The sequence below is a fragment of the Diadema antillarum genome, unplaced genomic scaffold, assembly GCF_040938485.1.
Source record: "Diadema antillarum isolate AM-2024a unplaced genomic scaffold, OU_Dant_1.0 seq00000667_RagTag, whole genome shotgun sequence".
Classification (NCBI taxonomy): Eukaryota; Metazoa; Echinodermata; class Echinoidea; order Diadematoida; family Diadematidae; genus Diadema; species Diadema antillarum.
In genome coordinates, this window is record NW_027271577.1 from 618,678 (window position 1) to 645,486 (window position 26,809).

At 38.7% G+C, this 26,809-nt stretch overlaps 1 pseudogene; it reads left to right on the plus strand.

Moving 5' to 3' along the window:
- Positions 1 to 3,770: 3,770 nt before the first annotated feature.
- Positions 3,771 to 26,584, plus strand: LOC139736858 (uncharacterized; annotated as a pseudogene).
- Positions 26,585 to 26,809: the final 225 nt, after the last annotated feature.

Below are 26,809 nucleotides of genomic sequence, written 5' to 3' on the forward strand. Positions count from 1 at the left end.
TTCATTGTATTTCATTTTTTTCATGATTAAACTACGCAATATATACTCATAAGTTCAGCAATTTATGCTGTGTGGTTGTTTGTGTCGTGAAATTTTTAAGGTGTGTTTGTTTTGATCTGAGAGCGTGCGTTGTGATGGTGTTGTTTGTGAATTTTGCATGTATAACGCGTGTGTTTAGCTGTATTTTTCTTTGATAGTAAGTATATAGGTTTTTTATGGTATAGTATATTTTGGGATTGATAAGATCGTTGCGTAACATGGTTGTGGTTGATTGGTATGCCTGTTTTAGTGTGTGTTTGTGTGTGGGTTGGTGTAATGTTAAAGTGAGTGATTGTGTGTGCCCTTACATTCCTTTTATCAGTCCTTTTCAATAATGAATATGACACTGACAAGTCCACCTTCAACCGATGTGGATTGTGTGAATGCAGCTATTTCATATGTTGTAGAACACATCAGTGAAAGTTGGGAGGAAAATCAGATATTAATCCGTTCAAAATTTATGATTTTTTTTTTTTGCCAGTTTCTATATATACGCAGTATAGTTGCTGGATGAGAAGATTATGATAAATACAACAGTTTATGATGTCACATGCGTAGAACAGTTATAAGGAAAATATATAACGAGAATCACAAAATTTCAATAATTAAAAAAAAACAACAACACCCCACACATTCCCTCGACTTGTCACTGATTAAAGGGACCCGTCAGAGCACTGGTTGAGGTGAGGATTCGGCTTGTAACGCCAAATTTACGAGATATTACCAATCTATGAGCATATACAATAATTCCATTCTAAGGGGAGTCAAAAGTTCAGGCTATTTGATGAAATCGGTTTTGAAATGAGATACGGCTAAAAACAAGGTATAAGGCCTACAAAGAGATCCTAAAAGTCGGGGCCTGTCAATTTTATTAGGATCGCTTTTTCATATCATATAGCCATTTCCTCCAAAGTTTTCATCAAATAAACGTTAAATCCCTCGTAAAATTGCATGCTCTTCATGAGAGGTTTCTCATTATCTCACCCCCCCAAAAAAAAAATATTATAAACCTGAAACATTTAAGGGTAATAAGGTATTCTCCCTGCCTTTTGAAGGAGGCAAGTCAAGTTCTCTTTTATTATGCGAGAATAAGTTAGACGGTTCATCCCCCCCCCCCTTTATTATTATTATTATTATTTTTTTTTTGGGGGGGGGGCCCTTTTTTGTGTGTGTGGGGGGGGTAGAATGTTTACCCCCTCCCCTTTGGCTCTTTTCCGTGTTTTTTGTTTGTTTGTTTGTTTGTTTGTTTGTTTGTTTGTTGTTTTGTTGTTGTTGTTGTTTTTTTTTTTTTTTGCTTGCGGTCAGCCGATTTTGATGTAGACAAGTGGCAGCCCGCCAGAAAATGTGAAGACATGCTATTTTATTTTTTTTTTCTTCTTCTTCTTGCTGGGGGGGGGGGGGGGGTCATCAAGTGACTTTTCATGATGATAGAATGAAATTTGTTGAGAAATAACTTTCTTTGAATTTATCATGACAACTGCAAAAGTGAAGTTGCGCTGTCGGCCTTGATTTGGGCTACTTTTTCCAATGTTTTTGATCATTGTTCCGTTGATTAGGCGCCCAAGATCATATCATGCACTGGCGTAGTGCAAGTGAATTATCGCCGTATCTACGGACGCCATCATGCCGGTGTAGGTCGTGTTTTGTTTTTGTTTTTGTTTTTTCTACTTTTTATTTCATCTCACACATTCCGTCACGATCGCTCGCTCGATCTGGGCGCCTAGTGTGTACATAACATCACGTACACCACACCACCGCCGTATTACTACATCGTACGTGCGTCCCATTTTGCCCATCCAGTCCAGATACAGAGCTGCCTCCAGCATTCCGGATCCCTCTGCCCTGGACAACGACAAAAATGAAATGTCTTGTATGAAATTGATCTTAGCAGATGTGGAAGTTTAATACAGGCGAAGTTTCCGGCTCAGTCTGTACGAGCATAATGGTGAGTATTGATGTTTAAAAATTGTATTCTGTTTCTTGTCCCCATCATCATCACCACACATCGGCCGGCTCCAGCCTGCCCGGCGCCGCCGGGCACGTCAACGTTAGAAGAAACCTGCCAGCTCGAGCTCGACCGACCAGTCGACCACGGCCTGCTCGTTGTTTGACGTAGTGTCTAACCGTGTTACTTGTACATTTGTATTTACAGCGACAGCAGGGCTGTTTACAAGAAGATGGTGGATACATGTTGATACATGTTGATACAATGTATGTAAAGTGAACCAACGCATGCTGAACTGTACTGTGTTGGATTTGAAGCATTTCAGCGCTCAGTGGGGAAAGCGTACCTGATCATGAGATATTTTTTAGAGAAAGTCACATAGGTTGTACTTGTATTGTAACAAGAGGATTCACCTGGCACACTTATAAAAAACTACAGATGCCCTGAACAAAGGGAATGAAACTCCTTGCATGACGTATGACTTTAATATGTGCATGTTTGATAATACAATATGTAAACTTTGGGTACGCTTTTGGCAAATCTTTTATATTTTACCCTTTTGGAGCACATCGCAAAGTAGTCTATTTTTATTTGGCACAGTTCACTACGGTATACTTTAGGACTCATAGGAGGGTTTGAGCGCTCCTCTAGCATGGGTTTCGTTGATACGGTTCAGTTCGCTTTAGGAGAGCGCTCGAATGCACCTTACTATTAGTAATATTACACAGACCTGTACATTGTATCTGCCTGATTGCTCTTTGGAATCTCTGATTTGAATTTTGGTGGGTGATGGAAATGTTGGCAGCCCTGCCAACATTCTTTGTACATTATACAATTTGTATGCCAGCTTTAAGGAGATAAACTTACATTTTAGACCTAGACTCTTAAAGTATTATGCAGTTATCAGACTGTTGCTGTTTTGGCGGATGAGAACTGAATTGTTATGGGTAGAATAAAGCAGGCAGCCATATAGGCTATCCTGATTTTGTTGTTGTTGTTTTTTTTTTATCCATTTTTTTGGGGGGGGGTATTTTGGTGGCTTTGGAAAGCCTAGGTTTCTAATACTTGTAGTGGAAGTAAAGTAAAAAAGCATTTATTGACTGCATGTAGATTCTAGCTGTTTCTATAGACAAATATTTTTGTAAATTTTAATGAGTGTTGTCATGTCATGTACCAATGTATGTGGTCAAATACTAATGTAGATTCAAGAATCTGCTGTAATTCTTTGGTGGATGTCCACTTTGCACCAGTTCCCTCATGATGGCCATGGTGTGTGGAGCCAATATCAGCAGAACATCTATTGAAGAAACGGACTGTCACATTAATTGATGAATTAGATTCCATTTCGTGATTTTTCATTTCGAGGTCTGGTACTGAATTGGGAGGTTATGTCATTAAACTCTCTAAAGGAATATAATCTACTGTAGTCTGACAAATGTGCAGAGAAAATATGATACAGACAACAAATAGAATCATTTTTGGGGATTGCACTTAGACAAAACTACTAGCAGTTACTGTACGAGCTGAAATTTTCGCGGTGGTTTTATATCCGCGAATTTCGCGAATCGCCTTTGAACCGCAAAAATAATAACATGCGAAAATGACAACGCTCGAATAACTAAGTTCAGCTAGACCCTCGCAACTGCTAAATTAACAACACGCAAAAATGTCCCCCCAGTAGCTATTCGCGAAAATATCTGTACGCGAAAATTTCTGCTTGTACAGTATTTGAGTGGTCATGAGTTTGACTTTGCCCTTTTTTTTTGGGGGGGGGGGATGACCAACTTCTATTTTTAGAATTCTCTCAGAAGGCAAATCTCTTTTCGATATTCACATTATGATCATGCACTAAACAAGACTAACTGCGTGTTATTCTTTAAGTCATGTGCAAAAACTGGCCATTTTCTGCCACTGTAAGTGCTTCCTGAGTGCTAATGACATGACATGATTTTAAATTAAACAAAAGAAGTTAAGTCTGTTTGTGGCACTTTCCACTAAAAAATGTAAACAAAGTTAATGTTGTGCAGTAACAATGTACTAAAGTGTTATTCTAGAAATCCATCATGATTTGTCTATTCATCTTCCTTTCAGGTTCTTACCAGGGGGGAACAGATTCTCAACAAAATGTAGAATATGGGCTAACAATGAGACAGTAGTCTTGTGTCCAGTGGAGATCCCCAGTTTCTGGTCAGTCACTCTGAAGCAGGACTGACCTTTAACTCGGCAGCTGGACTGTGTCCCAGCTGCCCCTACCGGAACCCTTTATCATCCAAATGGGAAGCGGGTCCAGCAGCTCTCCGAAGAATTCGCAGACGATGCCGGAACCCACTCCGCAACCGAGCCGCGCCAAGCGCGCTCGGGGGCGACAGAACTTTGAGGAGGTGCAGCTGGAAGACCCAAATGCACCCTCAGCCTCTCATGGTCAGCGGGGCACTGCTCAGAATACTACACATGGACATACGAACAATGCAAGAAGTAATGGTGACAATGATTATGCGTCAGGGCTAGGGGCCGGCTACTCAGGCCATCAACCCCATGGATACAATGGCCCGCAAGACATGTGGCAATATGGGACCCGCTCAGTACAGCAACAGGAGCGGGTGTTGAACTCACTGCAGCCCAGGTACCAGCAACCACAGCCGCAGCTGGTGCCCCAACCTAATCAAAACCCAGATGAATTTCTGTCAATGGCCCTGCAACTCCAAGAAATGGTATGTCTATGAATTAATGTTTTTGATTATGTTTGCAGTCGTCTTTAGTAATATTTTTACGCATGTAAGTGATTTCGGATAATGTACATAATTTAAACAGTTAATACTACCCGGGTAGTTTAAAACTAGAAATTTTTGCTTGCATGTGTACATGTTTGAATGCATTGAATGACAGTGATGATTTAAGAAAGTTTTATGCTGCGAAACAGGCTGTCAGGTCCAATTCTCAAAAGTTTCATGTCACAAATGTTTCTGGTATTAAGTACATCTGCATCAGTTGGATCCATCAAGGTAAGTTAATACTGTTAGTAACTGTTTGTAAGAATACAGTATGTAGGTGCCCAGAGTGTAGTCATGATTTGAAGATTGTTCAGGGGCCATACATGTTCATGTAGTTCTTGGAGGATTAATTGAATGACATACAGTGTACATACATGTACAGCTGTACGTATCTATCACAGCTACATTGTATTTAATTGCAACAGGCTGGTTGCTAGCACTCAAATTTCACTGTGCACTGTACTTCTGCAATGATGATAATGATGATGTTGTACATCATCATGTATCAGTTATTGTTTAATAGAATGTACAATGCATATGATCATTGGTACATAATTTACTTTGATCACTAGAACGTAGAAGTTGTATAAGCAACAACCAAACATTGATAAATGATGAGTCATAGAGATGCAGAGGAAGCATGTCAGAACAATAAGAGAAGACTGCAATTTAATTACTTAATTTGTAACCATGGAAACTGCAGTTCAACTTTCACTTGTTTCTAAATTTGTAGTTGGTTGATATAGCAGAACTTTCATACTGACCATTCACATGAACAATAATTCTGAACTCTGGTTTTGTAGAAGAAATGTGACACATATTGGGGAAAAATTCCTTTTAAAAGGAGAAATTATTACAGATATCACAGGATGTATGATTTTTTTTTTTTCATCATGCTATTCACCTATGGTGATGACAATATGCTGTGTACTCAATTTTTATTGTAAATATCGTCTGTTGAGAATGAGAAGGGCGTTAAGTTGCCACAAAACCCATAGTGTTCAAGACCACTTAACGCCCTTCTCATTCTCAACAGACGATTATGTGAATATTCATGAACTGACTCTGTCATTTTGATTACATGTTTTCTGCAAGACAAATGTTGGTGCAGTCACTATTGAAACTGAACCATACTCCAAATTGATACTGAGAGTGTGTCCAGTTTGAATAGTGCAAATTAGCGTTTTAACTTTCACTTGTAGATCCATATTTACAGAATTTCTCTTAGAACTTTATTGTTATTAGAAAAAAAAAATTGTAAGACCTCTGCTACATGTACATCCTGTACTTTATAACAAATATCAGCTACTGTGCTAATTATCATGCATAAAACAAAGAGGGAGACCACACAAGGATGATATGTTTTGGGGTTTGTTTTGTTTTGTTTTGCTTTGTTTTTTTGTTTTTGTTAATGAAGCACATTGCAGCCTTGCAAAGAAAGAAGAAAGTAAAAATGAAGGGTTTTGGATGTCATAGTGCACCCAACCATTCAAATGTGCTCAGTCACTTTATGAACTAAGCTTACTTGTACATGTTTGTAAAGTAAAACTTGCTTTGGAAGTTGCGACAATCTAGGAACTGATTGCAGCTCTACTGGGGTTACATGTACTATGATTATACTTTTATGTACGTACAGCTGCTGCACATACCGTACACTGTATGTAGTCAGGCATTTGAACTCTGGTTCTACAACATGTATGTTCAGATGATACCTCTTTTGATTTTATTTTTTATTTTTAAATACTTTTTACAGCAGCTGCCAAATTAACACCCTCTTCAATACCTTTCCTCTTTTGGGGGGCATTGTACAAGGGACTAGTGCCTATTCATAGCTGCATTTCAGTTCATTGATTGTATTGATCTGTTCGGACTCGGTCTCCAAAATACTGCAGGGAGTATCCAAGACTCAGGTGAATGAAGACAAAAACAGGACTTCATAATACAGTCATTCCTGACTGGCACAGTACCCTGCCTCTGAGTGGGGTCGCAGCAAGATGACTACTGCTGGCTTTCAGTAGTCATCACGTGTGAAAATATACTAGTACATCATAAATGAGGAGGGATGTAAGCGGGCTGTCTCCCATGGAGTTGAATATCCATCACAACAAATTTCCATGGTAGGCTTGCAAGTGGGAGTTATAGTTATAAAATGCAGAATACCGGTATACTTTTTTTTCTCCTGTATATATTTAAACATTATATTTCCCTTTGTTTCTCACTCTGCCTCTCTTTGTTTTCATCAACTTTCTTCGACGACAAGATCGCGAATTCATGCTACAGCAATGCCCAGAAAGCAGAATTATAATGTTCTTCTACTTCACTACATTACAAAATGTATATTTTCTTTAATACTCCTGCAACTCATGCTGCATGATGATTTCTTTGTCATCATTGAGTAGTGAATATTACGTAACACAAAGAGACCTCCCATACCGAAGCATGTAAGTAGTGACTGCATTCACTGTAGCACCACTTAAAGACTCTTACACCATGCAGTGTGACACTGTTTCCATGGTTACTAGCAGTTTCCATTAACCTGTTCTGCTGAAGAGAGAGTGCAGTCATAGTGGTACCAAGGGATACCTTGAGAAATTGCAGTCCATTATCCCTTGATGTTGTAAACTACAGCAGTGTGTAAACATGGATTGAATAAACAATGTATACTTTATAGCTTCAATATTAACAACTGGATACTACAAGCTCACGTGGTTGCTTTTGTAAGGCAGCTAGAATTTGAGCACTGTTTAGGGCAAATGGGATACAGGAGAACATTTTCCTATCTGGGGTATTATCAGTAGCATACTATCAATAGCAATTTGAACGTTTCCCCAAGTGTAGCTCTTTACTGACTCGATGACCATAATGATAAAGCAGCAAGGACTGTTGGCACTGAAATCACATTTGACAGTGAGCATGAGGGTGATCTTTGTTTGAGTCACTATCTATTGCTGTTGGTGATATTTTGAATTTTGCAACAATTTCTGTCTTTTGTTTAAATTGTTTTGTCCTTATTTTTTTGAGGGAAGGGGGAATTCTGAAGAATGATATTATACATCGTAAGATGACTAATATGGTAAGATGACTCTGTTCTGAAGCTCCCTGGTGAAAGAATTATGTATCACTATTAATAAGCCTTTTAGATAAATTTTAGCTTGATATAAAAGTGATAGTGATGTCATTACCTCACAAAAAAAAAATAATAGATAGTTATTCAATCATTATGATCATAATTAGGAAATATTCCCTTTCTCCCTGAATGTCATCATTGATACACAATGTAGGTTGGATTGTAAATGACTGTCAACAGTGTGACAGTGACCTTTTCTTATGAATTTTATATGAAAAAAAAAATGTATGGTGTCAAAAAGGATAATAATCTATAAAAGATATTTAGTGAGAGGTCATGGGAGATTTGTGAAGGTATGATATCACCTCCAATAAAGATAACTTTAAAACTCCATAACTGTCTTGGTGTACATTCTAATGTTTATACAACTACTACATTTCTCTTTGTTAATTTGTATTCTATTCAATCCCCTCATGATGAAGCTGGTTTGGTATTGCACTTTCCATAGAGCATCTTTGATGACCATGCTGGGCAGACGCACACTCTGTCTGCCTTGTGTAGAGTATTACATCGCTCTGCAAAATACAAATTTATGTGGCAAAGATGCGAGTAATGTACGGACTGATGGCTATGCATTTTAACAGCATTGTTGTCATGACGATTTGCAAGGTTCCTCTGTCATTCTTGTGATGAAATTTTGCACAGTTGATTGGAATCAGTGAGCATGGCTATTTGCCACATCAATGCGATGCAATTAATTTCAGTCCTTGCACAAATGCATTGCGCAAAAGCTGAAGATAGAGAGAGAGAGAGCAATCTCATTCTGATGGAAAATATGATCAGTTTGGTATTTCTGTGTTCATGTGAATTGAAGTAGGAGTTTATTCTTAACACGCCACTGGTGTAAACCCGTCCTGTACACTGAATTTTTTTTTTTCCTGTGGATTGAATTGCCACACTCCTTGTTTCCCCATTCAACAGAGAATAACTATTCTGAGACATAGGACCCAGAAACTGTATGTGTTTATAATGAGATCATTTTAAAATGCTTGCAAAATAAAAAAAGACTTTTTTTTTTTTAAATCTTAACTCTTGCAAAGATTGGCAACCATTTCATGACACACAATTTATATCTTAGTTTTGTAGAATATAAAAATATATTTGATGTACATGTACATACACATATTATATTAAATCATAGTAGAAGTTGAATTTGTAGTGTAAGAAAAAAAGCCATTAAGAACAATCAGAATGTAGAATATTTACTAGTCTGTGTGGAAAAAGGAAGAGCAAACTTTTGCGTATCATACATGTAGAATGTTTTGAAGAAGTTTCTTGATAGACATGCTTTGAAGATTGTATGAACTTGTGTTTACAAACTGAAGATACATTGGGGCAAATAAGTTCACTTCCAAGGTATGTTCTGTATACTATACACTGTACCTTGGGGTCATGACTCGCTTTACGAAATGAAACAAGATGAAATCATTCTCATGAGTAAAGTCCATTCCATCATAAAATTGGAATGCCGAGATAAGGAGACCTTTAATAGGTAGATCAACATGGACTAACTGTTTATTTTGACTTTGAAGTTTAACAACATACAGCTCAATCCAAAATTCCATTCCTGCTTTACAAAGTACTGTATAAAGGGTGGGTACATTTGTCTGTTTGATCCTATTTAGACATACCTGTACAATGTAGTTCTTTCTAGTTTTATTTAATGTTTGTTTTCTGTTTCTATCATTCAAAGGGTGATGATGACATTGTCTTTGAGACATTCCATCACAACAGTGGACGGACCTACACCTGTATCAAGCAGGCTGGCCAAAGGCACTATCTGGATAGCTGGGACACACAGGTGAGTGGACATACTAACTACAATAATATTGTGTATAGTGGTACATACCTGAGCCCTGTTTTATGATGTGTTAAAGTTGATTAATATAAAGTTTATTTCAACTGTAAGTCTATGGCAGCTTATGCGGTAAGGAAACTTAAAATTGATTTTATCTTTTGATTAAATGGGGCCCTGGTATCTTGAAGACAGCTGATATCTTGAAAAGAAACCACACTTCTACATGTACATTCTAGGGGTTAGCTGTATCTTTTTTCTTTTTCCCCTCTCTTTCTCTCTCTCTCTCTCTCTCTTGATACATTGCCGGTATCTCATTTGGTAGAGTAAAGCTTTCCTTAATTTCATCCACGTTTTGGTCACAATATACCTAGAGCTGTTTACCGCGTATATTGTTGCAGAGCTCCAATGACATGCATCCTTAGGCCTCTAAATTGTTTATAAATACTACATTGTGCCTGATCCTTAAATTGGCAATACATTCAGAAGATGTGAGTTAATGTTTCTTTCTCAAATTTTTGTAAAGAATTTGTGTTGGTTTCGTGCAGATTGAATTGTTTTTATATCATCACCCGTACTTATTTGCTTATTATATTTACAAGTTTATGTGGTTGCAGCTTGAATGATACCTTTGATGGAAGTATGAAGTTTAATATTCCAAATAACTTTCTCTTGGTAATTTTGACATTGATGAAGCTTCTATTTACCCCTTTTCAAATGTGTTCCAATCATGTTTTTGCAACATATGTATTCCAGTTGTCCTAAATGTGTAAGACATCATAGACTTGCATTTGCTGGGTATATTTTACTTTGTACAAATCATTTTTGTCTATTTGTTTGATTACTTTTACATATTTTCTTCCTTCCTTTCCATCCTTCCCATCCTTCTTTCTTTCTTTCTTTCTTTCTTTCTTTCTTTCTTTCTTTCTTTCTTTCTTTCTTTCTTTCTCTGGAGATAAAAGAAGATTGCTTTTATGCCAGATAGCTCATTTGTATAATATGAACACATTTAGGTTGCACTCAGCCTTTGCCACTTGAATTCTTCTCTTTTTTCTATGTGATTTTGTTTTGTTTTGGGTTTTTTTTAACGTTTAATTGTGGGTTTTTTTAAGGTGGGTGTGAGGGGAATAAATCAATGGGATGATATCTTAAATCCCAGCTAAAAAAGCCAAACTGATGATGGTCATGTAAATTAATGAGTAGTTTAGATAACACCAGCGTGTATGGAACATGTCAACAAATACATTATTCACTGAATTGTGCATAGCAGATACATTGGTACAACACAGAATTTGTAACAAAACCAAAACCACACTCCCCAGTATTTTTAACCCGTTGAGGGCGGTTTGATTTTGCTACAACATGCATTTCCCATAAACACCTGCCCAAGTGTACTCAAGACTCATCCTCAACAAGTTAATATGAAGTTTTTATTTCAATTTTAAGACACTTACAGTGTATATCTAAGATTGAAGAAAAAAAGAAGAAGAAGAAGATGAACATTGTAGCTTCAACATCCAAGGCATAATCTAGTTCACATGTTTTTTGACACTTAAATACTGGCATTGCTCTGAAGGTTCTTGTTAGGTTTGAGAGAGGCAGCTGCATGCTTATTCATAGCCATTCAGTAGCTTCTATTTTTTTTCCTGCATGCTTTGCCCTACGTGCAACACTGACATAAATGCCCAATGCAGTATTGATAATGAAATACTTGACCTTGCATCACAAAATCAACATGATACTGCTAGTTTATGTCATGTAGTTTAGGTCAGAGTTAAACAGAAGGGATCGATTCTCAGAGCTCTTAAAACTAAAAAAAAAAAAATCATCAACACGATTTTATTATACCAAATGAAATAGGCACGAAAGTGACATTTGCGAAATATCTTTAAAGTGAGAGAAACAAGAGACCGTGGCCTCTAAAAAGCTTTGCCGAGATGTGAATGCATTGCACAGAAATTGCATCCACCTGCTGGACTGAATTATTCATGCAGAGAGCGATTCACAATGCAAGAAATATATATTGCATCACTGTGTGCACTCTTTGAAAAGCCGTAGAATGCAGTCTGAAAAGATGTAAGTTGTGTACACAAACCTAAGGTGTCAGTAGACTTCATGATAGGGAAAGTGACAGTTTCATTTTTTTGAAAGCATTTAAGATTTCAGAGTTTAAGATTCAACTTGTTAGCAAATTTATACAAGTTGAATATTATCTTACTTTGCTCATGGAAGCAAACTAGAATTTACTTTTATTGTACCATTAATGTGTTGTTTAAAGTGTTGCAGTTAGTCTGTTACAATTATGCTTTAAATATGGATGAGTGGTACTGGTATAATTTATCTGGATTACAGACATATGCTCATAATTTTCTTGTGCTTTAATTATTGACATTTTGAACATTCAATCTGCTTGAAACAATTTGTAAATACATGTTTCAAATCATCAATTAAAGAGTCTAGATGTGTGCTGATATTTATTGGTATGAGTACGATAAAAGTAAATGAATCTGTTGCATACCCACATTGATTATTCAAGCATTCTAAACTACGATCAGGGGGGTGTTTCATAAAGCTGTTCGTAAAGTTACGAACAACTTGCGAGCGACTGGTGATCAGTTCTTGTGCTGAATTATGGAAATTCTTATGTAAGTATAGCACATCAGAACTGATCACCAGTCGCTCGTAAGTTGTTCGTAACTTTGCGAACAGCTTTATGAAACAGGGCCCTGTAAATATTTCATTGTACTTTCATGTTTTCAAAAAGAACAATTCATATTAGATCATTCTGAGTTTTAGTTACGAATAAGTCTGTCACATCAGTCTATTCCCATCATTATCAGCAGTACAGTATGCTTAACACTGCATTCAGATGATCCCAAACTTTACGGGGAATGTCCTGTTTGCCAGGAGTTTCCCCTGCATCCCCATCATGTGAACACTCAGTGGGACTTTCCTGCTCCCAGGCAAACTTTTCGAGTCCGGCAACAAAATTCTGGCGGGGGACTGACATTGATTTCTTGTACAAACTATACCAAATAATAGAATCAAGATATTCTTTTTCAATGTAATCAGTACACAAGTTTCCCCACTCTACTCAGTGGTCATTTATAGGTGATGATGAAGGAAGGACCAATAATTTGCAACTTGTATGTAAATGCGATTCATGATAGCAGTGCATACATTGTACATCCACTGTACTTTTATCAACAAAATTGAGTATGCCTACTGGGGACTGTGCACATGACTTTCGTTATGTTTAGTGATGATGCATCAAAAATGTCCACCGTAGAACATTTAAGTTGAAGATACTGCATGTGATCTTTTTAAGTACATGTTCACCTGTGCACGCTTGTACTGTACATGTACATTGACTTACTAGTAAGATGTATTAAACAGATGCAGATGCCTTTTGTTGTTATATACAGGGGAAAGAGAATTTGAAATGCGGTTTCAAGGAGGTCAGAAATCCTGCGACATAAAACCTCCCTTAATGGCATTTCAAACCCTGTGGATAGAATATTGAGTGTGTTCATTCTCCCACCCGTGTGCTCACTCGCAAAATATCGCACTCTTCTTTAGGAAAATTATAGGAAAACTCCTGTCTGTAAACAGTAATTCAGCTTGTCCCCGGTGCATCTTATTCATTTTTCATTTGGCCTTTTCCTCCACTGTAGAACTGGCAGCCTTTTCCCCAGCAGTGGATCGGCCAGGGCGTGTTTGTCCGTGATGGTGACCAGGACTATGGGGAAGGTGGAGCAGATGAGGCTGGCGGTGGATACGGTGAGCATGGCGAGAGCAGTGATGCGGCAGTCTCCGGAGGTCTTGGTGGCACCAATGATGACAGGGCGGGGTCTCTTCAACACCCTACCCGAGGAACACTGCTCACATACATATTTGAGGTAATAACAAATCTACCAGTAGACTGAGACTCCCCCCCCCCCCCCCCCCCCCAATGCACACACACTTTTCCAAAGAAGGAAAAAATTGTTTGTGTGTAAAATATATCATCCCACCCATAATACAGACAGGCACTTTTTTTAGGTAAACTGTATGGTTTTCAATTGATTTGCAATTCATAGCATTACACAAAGGATTCCGGCTCAGGGTGAATTGCATAATCAAATGTACAACCGTACAAGTACAAGTTGTACCTGGTAATTTGTGGCTTTCATTTCGTGAATGCATTGAACTGTGTATAGTTTTACATTCTTTGTCATTCAAATTTTTTGCATGATGAAACCAGGTCATGCAGTTTAGATCTCATGAAAAGCAGACATTTCATAAAACCTTCAGGGGGAATCAGGGGGAATTTTCACATAACACAGTCAGTCTACCAAGTTTCATGCCTCAATGTGTCTTCCCACGCTCAGCTCTAAGTAATTTTCTCATGCCTCATCTGAAGTAGTAGGTGTATCAATATTAGATTTTAGAAAAGAAATGAAAAAAAAAGAAGATGTAAACGTAGGCCCAGAAGCTAATGGGAAAGGGGATGAAAGGTAAATATTTGTACTATTTTTTTTTAACAATGCAGCTTCCACTCCAGCCGCAAGCCTTACAATGTACACAATGTATTTAACTTGAATTCCCACCAAAAAGTCCATTGCTTTTGCCACCGTGTGTGGTACCTGTTTTTGTTTTAGTAAATGCTTTTATAGGCGCATACATAGTGGTAGATGACAAGTATACCACTATCTAAGGCATTTCTATCCATCAAAGATGACCTTGTGAAGATTTGACAAAAGTATAAGCATATCAAGAGCATGTGTATTTGCATGTTGACATTCATTCCTTGATAGTTCATTGATATTTTTTTTGTGTGTTGCATTCAAAATGTAATACTCTCTGTACATGTTGAATAAGGTTGCAATAAAAGTCAAGGCAAATCATTTCAAATCATCTTCTGAATGAATCAGCAATATCAAAAAAGAGACTTTACATAGAGAAAAAGTTATCAATAGAAGATATGTGCATATAGAAATACAATTTGAAAAAGAGCAAGAAATTTATAGAATACATTTTATTTTTGTCTGAACAATTGTGGCTCTTCATTTTAATTTTCATTGTACATGTATATTTCTCTCAACTTTGCTCCTCAGGAGAAGCGCAACATCCACTGTTACTTTGACGACAGCTCTGGGATGTGGGTGAAGATGCCCATTAGCTGGGAGCAGCACACAGACTTTGTCAAACCAATGATCAAGCAAGTCAAGGTATTTCCCTCTCTTTTCTTAATCCATCTCCCATGGAGTACCAGAAGATACCTTTTTGCAAACTTTATAAATTCACCCTTCTGTGTGAAGGGTGATTCTGGTGTGAAAATTTCTTGTATTCCTGACCATTGCTCCATGCTTGGCAACCATACCAACATACTACTCACTATTTTATGCTAAGTGCAGCAACCTCTTGTTAAAACCAGATTTGCTGGTATTGAAGGATGAATAGGTACATGTATTCATACAGTACGATAGTTTGGTATGTAGGTGATTCCATGACTAGTGAGGAGAGGCTCCCTACAGGGAGGTTCTTTTAGATTCTGTGGTATAGAAAGTTGTGGTCCTCATAAAAGAAACATTTAACTATGTCTTTCCCGTACATATGCATGACAGCATGTTTTTTCACATGTTGATGAATGACAGGACCAAGTTCCGTCGTGGAAGGACAGTTACGACATCCTCGCGGCACTGCGAAAGAGCAACTACGATCTCGACGATGCCGTCATGACGTACCTGACTGTGGGTGACACGGGATGTATGGACACGCCCGACCGGCTCAAGGGATTCGATATGAAGATTCTGAAGGAGAAGGACCAGAAGATTGCTGTCATGCAGGAAAAACTTGCCAAAATAGTAAGAAGGGGAGAGAATTATGGAGATTATAGAGCAATGACTATAGAAATTATATTGCCCAGTATTGGTGATCTAGTTACATATTTTCATCTTATCTTTTCCAGTGGAGCTGTTGTGGTTCTGTGGATAAAACCACAGACTCTCAATTGTTAGGTTTCCGGTTCATGTATACTGTTTCATTCTGTCATTGTGGTTCATGATCTAAAATTGAACCACAGATACAGTCTGCCATGAATTACAAACATGAATTATTAAGTGTTATCGCTATGAGTGCCTTGTATAGATTTGACAAATTGTTTAGTCTTGTTCTCCTTGGCTGTATGAAATCGGTGTGTTAAATGTACAATATTTAATATTTTCAATATTGTATCACAACAGAGTGGTATGTCATTCTATGCGTAGAGTTCAAATGTCCCATTTATTTGGGAATATACAGTTAACAACAAAATTATTCATACCCCTGAAAAATTATTAGATCTGAGCAAATTTCTTACAAGTGAAGGATGGAGTGATGGTGATTGAGTGTTAACTTTTTACTCTTATTTGTCCTCTGTAAGTTGACATTGATTCCAGTACCACCTCATTTGCAAAACAATAGAAATGCTGAGCTATAACACCTAGTCACCATCACTCCATCCTTCACTTGTAAGAATTGTGCTCAAAACTAAAAATTTCCTTGGGGTATGAATAATATTTTTTTTTTTGCTTTTTCCCTAACAGAGGTATTTCTACATTGCTACAAAATGGAGTGAGAATTTGGTTTCTCTTCTGATAAATGTCTGTAGGACCAAAATATCAAACTGTTGGTGCATGTTTACACAGTATATTTGTAATTGAAACTTTTATTTTTTGTATTGCAGTAGGGGATTATTTGTTTGGAGGATTATGTTTAAGGCAGGTATATGATCAAATTCAGGCTATTGTGAACTAGATCTTCCCTTAGAAAAAAAATGATAATGATAATTCCTTTCATTTGTTTGTTTGACCTACAGCATAGGAGCTATGACAAGGTTATGCAGAACAACAAGAAGATGAGAGCTGATAATGACAAGATGCAGAAAGAGGTAAATTGTCCCACCCCCCTCAAAAAGGCAAAACTGTCACATGTAAAAATGTGTGGTATTCCACGAGCTGTGCCGAAAATTGCTGAACAAGCTGGAAATAGATGAGAGATTGCAAATGAGTCATATGTGTCTGCAAACTTTGTAAAAAAAAAAGGATGCTTGATGAGATTTTTATTCTTGAATTACTGCTCATTCACTGTGGTCATTTTTCTCCCCAAAAATGAGGTTTAGGTAGCACAAGAGAGCATCTAGAACCCTACAGTTTCCAGGGCCAAGACCCTGACGACAAGGGACATGGCGCATGTGACATGTTGCGATTAAATACCAGTATTAAAATTCAGATTTGAACTAACATCACACAATCCGTAACATTCATTTACGTGTAGGATATATGCAATCCAGATATATATTACAACTTGAGAGAAAGGAACCAAATAACAGGCAGAGTTTGTTGTTCCTGTTATTGGTATAGCAATGGAGTGTGATTTCCTGCAATGTTTGCCTCCCGCAGCTGGATCAGCTGAGAGAAAAGGTGGCCAGCCTGGAAGTGGAGGCAAAGACGGCCAATCACAAGCTGCTGGCGCTGCAGAACGAGAGACCAAAGACCGCCAGGGCCAGAACCTCCCTTGCAGCTGAGCCCCCTGTAAGTCTTGCCTTGGTTTACCAAATGCACCTTTACTTCCCCACCTTACCCCCCCCCCCCCCCCCCCCACACACACACACACACACACACACACCACCACCACCAGCAGCACCACTTGTCTCTATATATTCTCTATTATTCTTTTCTTTCTGCCATTGGTAGCTTAACCAGCAACTTTACATGTAACCTTTATGGCAGATGCCACAGTCAGACAAAATCTTAGATAGGAATCAGGAAGTCTGTGCCCAAGGACCCCATGGAAGACCAGCTATTGCAGCTGAATATGGGCTATCCAGCCATCTTCTCAAATGAAAATGAAACAAACAAACAAACAAACAAAGTGTGCTATAAATTTATTGATAAGGAGAAACATGATCCGAAATTGTACTCTATATCAGTATAGAACAAATTTAATCAGTTAAACGTGTCAGTATCTCCTCAGTTGAATTCTTGTTGTTGTTCTTTATATGTTATACATAACATAATGCATTCTTTTTTAATATGCATATTTGTTGTTTTATGTTCTGTGACTTGTTGTACGTGTATGACCCAACAGGCCATAGAGACAGCTGAGGAGCCCAGCCCAACCCCGGCCCCAGCTGTCCCACAGGGCCCCACCGTGGAGGAGGAGACCCTCCGCAAACTGGACAAGGAGGCCAAAGAACTGGACAAGGCCAACTTGACCCTCAAGAAAGAAGTTCAGGAGGGCTTCAATGGTAGGTACAAGCATGGGACTAGGAGTGATGACTTTTGAGCCTCATTGTTAACACCATTTTGGGCGAATGGCTGTCCCATGTAATCAATAGTTTGCATTTCATTAAATCCAAATGCTCTCAACTTTAACTCTGGACATAGGTTTGATAAGTTGCAAAAGTTGAAAATTGTATGACCATCCTACAGAATTCTGTGTTTGAGATGTGTGTATGAGTAATGATTTCATGGATGGATGAGAATCTTGTATTTTCGTTAGAGACTGATAATTCCCTGTCAAAAAAAAAATTAAGAAAAAAAAAGTCTCTCTACATCGGAGTGGTTTTACAACACTACATTTGTGATTGTTCTCCACCAGGTATGATCGAGTTAATGAAGGAGGCGTCAGCTGCTGTGTCCAAGATGAAGCGGATGGACACGGGCAATGTGAAGGAGCTGGAGGAACTGCGGGTGCTTTACAGGAAGGAGGAACAGACTAAGCTCCTGTACAAACAAGATAGGTAGTGGAGAGGAAAGGGGTGGTGGGGGGGGGGGGGGGCATGGGAAACTCTTCAACAGCAAGGTGTTTGGAGGTGTGATGGAGTTGTGGGGGAAGACGGGTCACCTTGGCAACAGACAGTTCCTGTATAATGAGGTGGGTGGAAAAGGGTGGCGGAAGGGAATGGAGGCAACAAGGTGGGTGGAGGAAAGAGGGAGGGGCAGACTAAGCTCCTTTTAGTGCCATGTGTTGGAGGGGGGGGGGGGATAGGGAGCAGCAGAAGGTCCTGCGCAACAAGGTGGGAGGAGGAGGGAGGAGGAAGCGATCGGGGGCAGACTAAGCTCTTGTACAACAAGGTGGGTGAAGTGGGGGTAGGGTAGTCAGACGAAACTCCTGTACAACAAGGTACAGGAGGGGGACAGAGAGAAATAGGGGACAAAAGAACTTCTTTACAATGTAGTGGTTGGAAGAGTTAGGGAGGGATTGGGGAGTAGCCAAATCTCCCGTACATCAAGGTGGATGGAGGAGGTAGGGGGCCAGACTAAGATCCTCTACACGAATATGAAAGAAGGAGAGAAAAGGGAGGGATTAGGGTGGAGGAGGCAACATGGGTAGAGGGGGGGGGGGGGATGGGGATCAGTGGAGATAAAGAGAGAGATATACAATGTATGTACATCGAGATCACGACTAGCACATTTCTTTCACTAATTCTACACTGTACTATAGAATCTGCGCTTAAGGGGGGGGGGCTCTATGTCTTAATTTGTTTGTTTTCTGCTGTTATTCTGTAAAGCATAATAAGATATAATCTTGTGGCTCAGAGTCAGGATAGTAATAGATATAGTAAAGCATATTTGCCTTCAAAAACATGATATATGATATATCATATGGAAGGTCCATGAGGACTAAAGAACCTCATAGTGAACAGGTTAAAATGAAAACTGAGTAAGCCGGAGTTTTTAACACCTACAAGCCACTAGTGTTGATCATTAATGAAAACCTCTCAGTTTCAAATAAAATGACAATGCAACGACTGCTCCTCACTCTGGTTCCATCAGCTCCAGGAGCTGCGAGGCAACATCCGAGTGTTCTGCAGAGTTCGCTACGACTCCCGCACAGAGTGCTGTCTGACGTTCCCCTCGGAGATCGAGATCGACGCCGTCAACCCCGCTGGCAAAAAGACTACGTACTCCTTTGATCATGTCTCTCCCCAAGCTCTACACAAGAGCAGGTAGGATCAGTCTTCTCATCCTGATATTAGAAAGTAAACCTAAATTAAATATTGTCTTGTTTCAGTTTCGGGTTGTTTGTTTGTTTGTTTGTTTGTTTGTTTGTTTGTTGTTTGTTTGTTTGTTTGTTTGTTTGTTTGTTTGTTTGTTTGGTTTGTTTGTTTGTTTGTTTGTGTTTAATAATCATATATTTTTACTGATAGAGACAGCACATAAAGCAATGTGGATCATGACAGTGACAATGATTGCAATGGCACTGATGAAAATTTGCTGTGATGAATACACTGAAATCAAATTAACAAGTGACAAAGGTTTCATCACTTGAAAATTGGATGTGCAATAAAGAATTTTGTGGATTCTCACATGTTAACTGAGCAGTGATATATGTTGCAACCACATGTGCAGATTAGCTGACTTGATAGTGTCCTAACCTCAGATCCATTCTTAAGTTTGTATATGCAAAAATATCTTTAGAGTCAGGCTTTAGTAGATATGTTGCTACTGCAACACTTCCCCCCAAAATTCATCATTGCTACAGTGAAGTGTCACAACAAATATTTCAAACAGAGGATACATGTTTTGCATTTGTTGATGTCATTGTTAAAAAGGAAATATATCAAAGACTCCATTACAGATCAAAGGGAGACTTGTATTAAAAGCCATGACACCATTACCTCAGTAGATTTGCATATTAATACAATGTAGCTGCTAAAATTGTAAAGTTCAGTAAGTTTTGCGTTTGATCCAATTTTGATAATGCTTGCTCCAATATGTTTGTGTGATTTTTTTCTTAACATTGAAGCCAACTTGAGCAAGCAGTGGACTTGTACACTGTAATAAAGATGTCTTGAACAATTGAAAATCTTGCTGGTGGGGAATTGGAAGTTACACATCTGTGAAATTTGTGAAAGATGTGATCGAGTAGCTATTTTGAGAGACTTTAATTATTAGTAGAAAACTCGGTTCCCTTCCAAATCATCTCCTGACCTTAACCCGTTGAGGACCAAGTCCTGAGTGTACTGGGGCAGGCATCTATGGGAAATTTGTGTTGTAGCAAAAGCAGTCTGTTCTCAACGGCTGTGTGAATTTTGGCCATTTTGCTGCAAGGCCTCCCAACTTTTTTTCAGGTTATCTTTAGACTGCATTTCTCGGCTCAACGGCAGTGTCATAAACTGTAGTCCACTCAGCATTTAGTGCCCTGAAATGAATCAAGTTACAAGGGTTGCTGAACATTTGCAGTGCTGACCAGGCGAGGGAGTCCATACTGCTTCTGGTTGAGTTAAGTTACAGCACCTCCCCCCCCCCCCCCCCCACACACACACACACTCACACACACAGATAAAGTGTATGTTGGCATGCTACCCTCTTCCCCCTCAGGTCTTTGCTGAAGCCATGCCCACCATCACATCCTGTGTGGATGGCTACAATGTGTGCATCATGGCTTATGGCCAAACAGGATCTGGAAAGACCTTCACCATGATGGGCCCCAAGGACAACCCAGGGGTCAATGTGCGGGCCATCAGGGAGTTGCTCCGTATCTGTGGGGAGCGTGAACAAGTTGATTACGTATTAAAGGTAATTGTTCCTTTCATCTACCCTCCAGCTTAATTCAATGCCTTCCCCCCCCCCCCATGTGTAGCTTAATTTTGCATGTAAATATGCAATGATTGAATCTGGGGGAAAAAAGCAACAACAAACAAACAACAAAAATAACTTAATAGCTTATGCATTTATGTACATGTAAACTGCAGCAGAAACAATACTTTTGATACCAAATTTGTCCAGAATTATTTCCTTCCACCGCTCAGTATTATTCTACATGCTCCTCATCAATCTTGGCCGTGTTTTGTCATTCCTCTCTAATTCTCACTCGCATCAATGTTAAGATTTCCCGTTAGAACCCTCATGTCATCCTCAGATCAGTGCGTTGCATGCTTCATTCTCTGAATTTTTCACGATGGAATACATGAGGGTTCTGTTAAATATAAATGACTCTACCGGAATGATTAATGCGGTCTCTATTGCCATGCAGGTTGCTATGATCGAGGTCTACAATGAGCAGGTGCAGGACCTGCTGACCGCGGAGAGCAAGGCATCGCTGGACATCAAGATGCAGGGCAAGCGGCTCTTCCTCCAGGGCCTGACAGAGAAGCTGGTGGCCACGGAGGAGGACATCACCACCATCATGGAGATGGGTGACTCCAACCGCTCTGTGGCAGCCACAAAGATGAACTCCACCAGGTATCAGTTCCTGTCATCACTGTGGTGTCTCACTCATATATTTCTGTGTGTGTGTTTACTATTTATTGAGGTAACCTCATCACTCAATTTGCACTCATGTCCTTAGCTCTAGGACGTATTTGCCAAGCTGTATCATTCTGCAAGCATTGTCTTTTTAGTGGGTCCGTCCATTTTTCAAAGTTTGCGTATTGTTATTTCATTTTCATCGCTTCAGTTTTCATGAAAACATAATGATAATTACTGTAAATTAATGTACTCTTCTCAGTTGATTATGAAAGCTTATTCTCTGTTACCAAAAAGACATGAAATGTCTATGGTCTTTTCAAAAAATGAAATAAAATTTGAATTGAATTGAACTGAATTGGAATTTGAATTGGCATTCTGCTAGTTCCCTTACCCTTTCAGTCCCCCCCCCCCCCATGAATAATTCAAGGTTTGTGGCAAGAACTCATGTATTTTGGTATGCAACACCAAAAATTTCACACTAATATAAGCCCTAATCATTGGTTTTCTTGCAGTTCTCGGTCGCATTTGCTGCTGCTGCTGACGGTGGAGGGAACGGACAAGGTGTCAAACGCCACGAGCTACGGCTCCTTGACGCTGGTCGATCTGGCGGGGTCGGAGCGGATTGCCAAGACCGGTGCCACTGGCCAGACGCTGGTAGAGGCTGCTGCAATCAACAAGTCACTCACCTCTCTTGGCCAGGTTAGAGAGCCTCTTTTCTCAGTACACACTTTTTCAGAGTGTGTGGGACTGCTTTCTTTACTTTATTTAGATAGGTTGGGAGAGTCCATTTGAATCGAGTTATGCATCTTTTTATGGCTTAAAGTCTGCTCCTTCACAACCCCCCTTAAAGGGATGTATAGTATTGGTTGAGATGGGGATCAGGTTTTTTTCTCTTTTTTTAAAGGTAATTAGAAACCACTTACATGTATGTGAAATTTTAAAGAGCATGCAATTCTGAAGCAACTAAAAGTTTATTTGATGGAAATCAGTTTTTAAATGGCTGAGATATCCAACAACAAAGTGGTCTTAACAAAAAGTTGGACCCACTTTTTATTGGGATCACTTTGTTTTGCTTTGTTTTTGCATATCACACCCATTTCTAAACCAATTTTAAACAAATAAACTTTCAGTACCTCTAAGAATTATATGCTCTATAATATTTCATAAGAGTGGTTTATAATTTTCCCGCAAAAATAAAAACCTGAATCACCATCTTAACCAAAGTTATTCCATCCCTTTAACTAAAAATCCATGTCTGGTGACCTTTTTGTTACATATTCCTGCCTTCCCCTTCTCTTCACTAACACCACCTTTAAAATCTGTTCTCACTCCAGAATCCAGCTATGACTGAAAAGCGTTTTACCTTTAATACCTTGCACATGTGTGTGTACATAAGCATGTGTGACAGACTCTTCTCCGTAGTTTTCAGTGCTCCATCTTCTTGCAGTACTGTGTACAGTAGCTGGTGGCAGCTGCATGGTTATTGCGTAAGATTTTATGCAGCAATTTGTCAATTTGTACACACAGGTTTTCACGGGGCTCAGGACAGGTGCCTTGCACGTACCTTACAGGAACTCCAAGCTCACTCATCTTTTGCAGCCTTCACTTAGTGGAGATGCCAAGGTAATCACAAACAAACAAACTTGCCCATCACACATACAACACAAGTAGGTTACATCAGAATTTCAACTTTTCATGGTAATAGTTATTGGCAGAGCTTGCTCTTCCTTTTTCGGTGGGATCATTCTACCAAAGAATGGGGCTAGGGTGCTAAATTTAGAGAGGAAAGAGAAAAAAAAGATATTTTGCCAGTGGCCCGTTGCATAAAAGTTACAATCATGGTAACTTTGCCATCCAATGGTAACTACCATGGCAACAATACTCAACAGCCAATCAAAATCAAGAATTCCATGGGAGTTACCATTGGATGGCAGAGTTACCATAATTGTAACTTTTATGCAACGGGCCCCAGATCTTATCAAAGAATTTCTGACAAAATTCTTAGAGCGGCAGTCGTACCCTGACTTTGCCTTGAATTTGTTATTACTGTTATTGAATGATAATTTGTTAACTAATGTCAATATTTTTGCATTGTTTATGCTATGCTATTTCAGAGCCATCTCTCAGGTTGTGGGGTTTGAGGCATATTGCAGTAACAGTAAAACACTATTTTTTCATGCTTGTGGTTTTCTACGTGAAGTGTACGCCTGTGAATAAATCATAGGATTAGCATACATATCTATCCTCTTTTGTCAAGTTGTGTTTATTTTCAAGTTTCCCTATCCCGCTTCGTACTATCAAAAGCTCATACACCTGTAAGACACACGTTTAGAAAACAGGAAAAACTGAAGAACGTAACCTCCATAGTTGTCCTTCATTACTGTACCACGTGTGTACTGGCCATCCAAGTGTTCCCTCAATCATAGACAGTTTGTTTCCTTCTCTATCTTTTGTTATCTGATCTAATCGACATCTGCGTTTGCTCTTCTCACAGGCCTGCCTCTTTGTGAACACAAGTCCCGATGTGAACAACATATCGGAGACCATCAGCACCTTGCAGTTTGGGTCCAACGCCCGGCAGGTGGCCCTAGGCCCAGCCACCAAGAACGTGGGCAAAGGGGGCAAGAAATAAATGTGAACTGACTTTAAATGTTCTGTGGCTGTGATTCCACCCTTTCTTTCTCTGTCTCCTTCTGTTCCCCTCCCCTCTCCCTCTGTCTATCTGTCAATCAATCAATCAGTCAATCAATCAATCAATCAATCAATCAATCAATCAATCAATCAATCAATCAATCAATCAATCAATCAATCAATCAATCAATCAACCAGTCAGTCAGTCAATCAATCAATCAAGCAGTCAATCAGTACATCTATCTTTTGTATCCGTCCATCTCTCTCTCTGTCTATATGTATATACCACAAATGATGTATGAGACAAAGTATTTTTATAGTAAAGGTAAGTTTTTTTGTTTTTGCACCAAAACATGTGTGGACTAGATGAGTCATAGTGTGTGGAGTTGCAGCAGTCGACATACTGATGTCAACTTTTTTTTGTCCTTTTCCTGCAAAGGTAGCATGCAAATGAATATTACATTATGGTCAAGCAAAGTGACATGTGGAGCTTTGTCAGCAGAGGAGCTGTAAAACAACAACAAAACAAACATACAGACAAGCAAACCTCTGTATTTATCGGTATGTCTCTGTAGTTTGAGATTGTATAAAATATTCAAGACCAACGTTGTAGGATCGATATCATGGAATAGTTCGGCTGTGCTGACTCTGATGTCATCAAATGGGAGGTAAATTCCAGGGTGAATAGTTCTTGATAGTGTAGGTAGCAGAATGTTAAGATCAAGAGATATGATCTCTCTGATGTGTGTAATTTTTTTTTTGGTTTTATTTCAGTACTTTTTAGAGATTTGGAGACACTTGTTATGAAGTATGGAGAAATGGTGTGAATGGTGAACTACAACTGTATCTACCATACAGCCATACTGAACAAGTTCTCTCCTGTTACAGTAATAGCTAATATGGATCATTGCAATTGTTCGAAAAATATGTGTATAGAAGGAAAATGTACATTCATATTCAACTAGAATGATAGATGATATCATTGAAATACTATTTTTTTAAAGATTATGAGACCTAGGATGAAATAGTATGGACTACAGGTAAATGTGACATCAAATTTGCATTGTGGGCGATCAAAGCTAGTGAACACAGACACAGTAGGTAAGATCAATACTTTCAGACATGAAAGTGCATCCATGATCAAAAAATGGCATTAATGTTCTGTGAGCTAGATTGAACCAAGTGAAGACATTAAGTTACTGACAAATGTTATGGAGCACAATACTGGTGTATGCATTGTTTACAAAAATGCCATGAACAATTCTTCTTAATGTTCAAATTTCTATCATCTTAATATATTTCAGTCACTTTGTGATCATTTGTTTTGTGCATCACTCAAAGCGAAGCTTTACCCACATGCACAATTTACTTATCACTCATCTACACAACACGTGGAAAATCTCACTAATTTTGCATGGTTCGATGCTTAAGCTTAAATTAAAAGACACAAAACAAAACTATTGATGACTAGTTTGATACACTGAAGCAGCAGTCAGTCATATCATGAACTTGCAAAATCTTAGTATACTTAGCACAAAAAAAATAGATAAAGTAAGTGTAATATTTCTGAGTTATCAGCAATGCGAGTGCAGTTTGCTTCACGCTTGTGGTGCTCAATGTATTCAGTAATTAATCTAGAAAAACTGTTCAGGTATCAATGTGTAACTTCGCTACAAAATAGATTTGAAGATCAGGTGACACTGGATATACGAAGTAACACTTTTTGGCAAATCAGGGTCATCAGACCCAGTAAACTTGGAGTTGTAGGCATCCAGAACAATGCGGTTGCCAAGTTTTTTCAAGAAAACTAGTGCGCTTGTTTGAACTGTAGGTGGCGCTCTTCTAAGGAAACATAAATCAGAGTTACACCAATGTAGAGTGTTGACACAGGTTATCCATTAACCTTTACAGGGCTATGCTTAGTTTAATAAATCATTATTTATAGCATTTGAAGTAATTGAACTTTAATTACAATGTATGCCACTATAAGTATTTCAGAGTGCAGTCCTACAGAAATAGCAATACTTTTTATCATCTTTTGTAATCATGCAGAATAAACAGGGTATCTTTAAAAAAAAAATAGCTATTCAGACATTTTAATGCTGGCTTTTTAAACTTTGATCAGACTCAAAATAAGTCTTTGATTTTATGTTACAATTCAGATTATGATATGATTGCATATTGTAGTTCTTAAGTCTTATCACCTTTTAACAGACTATGGCCATTCCTTGGAAGTGATGGGTTCATGAAAAAAAAAAACAACTGAAAATCAAGGCTGAGTTT